This window comes from Gossypium arboreum, chromosome 3 (genome assembly GCF_025698485.1).
Source record: "Gossypium arboreum isolate Shixiya-1 chromosome 3, ASM2569848v2, whole genome shotgun sequence".
Lineage (NCBI taxonomy): Eukaryota > Viridiplantae > Streptophyta > Magnoliopsida > Malvales > Malvaceae > Gossypium > Gossypium arboreum.
The window spans coordinates 114,012,954-114,015,945 of NC_069072.1; the positions used below are offsets into that span (position 1 = coordinate 114,012,954).

The 2,992-nt window shown below is 40.1% G+C and overlaps 1 long non-coding RNA gene across 1 annotated transcript; it reads right to left on the reverse strand.

Moving 5' to 3' along the window:
• Window positions 1-1,796: 1,796 nt before the first annotated feature.
• LOC128290095 (uncharacterized) lies at window positions 1,797-2,534 on the reverse strand. The gene is made up of 2 exons (XR_008279737.1): window positions 2,363-2,534; window positions 1,797-2,027 (listed from the first exon to the last, which is right to left on the reverse strand). It is a non-coding gene; the product is annotated as an uncharacterized LOC128290095 (long non-coding RNA).
• Window positions 2,535-2,992: the final 458 nt, after the last annotated feature.

Consider the following 2,992-nt stretch of genomic DNA (forward strand, 5'->3'; position numbering starts at 1 on the left):
TTTTGAGTATTTTGTTATATGTGTCATTTGATTTTCCAAATGAAGGCATGTAAAAATATGTTTATTTCTTTGTATATGGTCACGAAAATTGGCTTAATTGAAGTAGGCTACAACCTATGAATTTATGCACGGTTTTATTTTCAAGTGATGGGTCATTACCAATTGGCAATGAGTCACGTGAACTGGCCAATTTCGGATGAATTAAAGTGACATGGGAACCCATAAACAATAAGTGGGAAATGACCTATCATGTATGAATCCAATGATATGAGGTTTCTATACATCTAGTTTAATCAAGATTATTTACAAGTGTATAATTGTGTTTTACTTTGAATTTGGTAACCACTAAGCACAAGTAGTAGAAAGGGGTGACTAAAGCCTTGGAAAGTAGTCTATTAGAGTCCACATGGTTAGACACATGGGCGTGTGTCTAGGCCATGTGTGACACACGGTTCCCTCCCATAGGCGTGTGCTATGGCCATGTATCCCCTACACTTAAAATTTTAGCTCAAACTTGTACACGGGTAGGCCACACGGGCGTGCACCATGGCCGTGTTAAAAAGACAGTGCCGTCCACGGGTAGGCAGCACGAGTGTGTTCCATGGCCGTGTTGATAAGTCAGTGTTGCCCACGGCTGAAGGGCATGGGCGTGCCCCATGTCACACGGGCGTGTGAGTCCACACGGCCTACCTACATGGGCTTGTGACACTTTATGATAAGGAAAAATTTCCTAAGGAGCCCAAGGTTTATTGAACGTACCTGAATTTGTCCCACACTGCCTCTAGGTATGTTATAGGCCTCGAAGGCCTATATAAGGGACGAGTTGTTTATGGATGAAAAGCTTAAAATTTTGAGTAAAACTTGGTGACCCAATTTGGTACCTTTCAAAATGTAAAGTCCTGGTAATGCCTCGAACCTTATCCCAACGTCGGGTATGGGTGTGGGGTGTTACATTTATGGTTTATGGTTTAATGTTTAGTATTTTGGATTTAGGGTTTAGGGTTTGTGTAACACCCTGAACCCGAGACCATCGCCGGTGTCGGACACGAGGGGTTAACGAGCCAAGTCCTCTTAAAGCACCGGCCAATTTGGCATTTCCAGACAGGCTGGAAAACTGCATCACTGTCGCCTTAAAAATCATATCTCGAGTTTCAAAACTCGGAAACTGATTCCGTAAATTTTACCTGAATTTAGACTCATATATCCTTCCATGGATTTATTTATAGAATTTTTGGTTGGGTCAATTGGTACAGTTTATTAGTTAAAGTCACCCATGTTACAGGGATCGACTGCTCTGACCTTCGCGCGTTAAACCTTGAATATCTCTCTGTAAAGGGCTTTAATACTGGTGCCATTTCTTTCTAATGAAACTAGACTCAAAATGGAATCTGCACATATAAGGCATGACTCATAATTATTTCTGGATAATTTATAGTGAATTTTTAAAGTCGTGACAGGGGACCCAGAAACCGTTCTGGCCCTGTCTCACGAGAACTTTAATATCTCTCGGTATACTGATCATATGATCGTTTCGTTACTTTCATATGAAAATAGACTCGTCAAGGTTCGATCACATAATTTATTCACTATTTAACACCATTCCTACAAATTTTGGTGATTTTCCCCATCCACGTCACTGCAGCTGGCAGCATCTGTTTTTAAGGTAGGCTTTACCTAATTTGTAGTCCCCATGGGCCAACTATGGTCTTGCCATACATCGGTCCACATATGATCATATTTAGCCATTCCAATGGCTGATCATGTGACCAACGCTCCCATTCCAATCCATAATCACATCATGAAACCATATATAATTACAAACCACAAATGGTCTAATTCCATACTCCACTATTACGAACCATTTTCGCATGGCCGTACACATATACATCACAAGTACTTAAAAATAACCGAGGGTAGTCCTATACATGCCATATCCGAACTCAACTAAAGGAGTACCAAAAAGGGCTTTGATAGTGTGGTTGACTTCAACTTCTATGATCCCGAATCCAATCGCTAACGAGCAAAATCTATAATCAGAGAAACAAAGAAACGGAGTAAGCAATTTATGCTTAGTAAGTTTCGAGCCATAATATACACACAACCAAAGCATAGCATTCAAGTAGCTAAACAATAATTCATATGCACAATTTCTCAAAGACATGCTTACTTCACAATCCCAACTCTTATATTCATACACAAATAACGGCCTAGTTAATGCCGATAGCTCATTTATCATTAGAGCGAATATTCGTACGCATTTACTCATAGTGTGCAAAGCACACACAAAACATACCTTGTTGGGGATTTCACAAATGCAATAACTGAAAATTTTCCAGCAGCTTGTAAATTTCAAATCACATACCTTCGGAGTTTATCCGGATATAGCTACTCGTTCAAAACACCTTCGGGACATAGCCCGGTTATGGTAACCCGCACAAATGCCTTCGGGACTTAACCCGGATATCACAACTCGCACAATTGCCTTCGGGCTTAGCCCGGATATCATAGCTTGCACCATTGCCTTCGGGCTTAGCCCGGATATCACAACTCGCACAATTGCCTTCGGGCTTAGCCCGGATATCATAGCTCGCACAATTGCCTTCGGGCTTAGCCCGGATATCACTCAAACATTCATACACATCTTTGTTTCATTTTCACAACAAAACTTTTATGCACAATTCACTTAACAAAAATATCATTTCGGCTCAATGGCCATATACAAGGGCAGAATTCGATTGCTTATTACTTCATTCAATCGAATCAAAATCTAAGTTTCGATACTCGAAAACTTACCTCGGATGTTGTCGAACGATTCCGATGGCTATTCGACTACTTTTTCCTTCCCTTTATCGGATTTAGCTCCCTTTTGCTCTTGAGCTTAATGAATACAAGTAGAAGTATTCAATATTTCTATCAATAATGTTTACTAGTAAATTACATTCGGCATCTCATATCATCTCACTTTATTATAATTTATCATTCAACCTTTGAA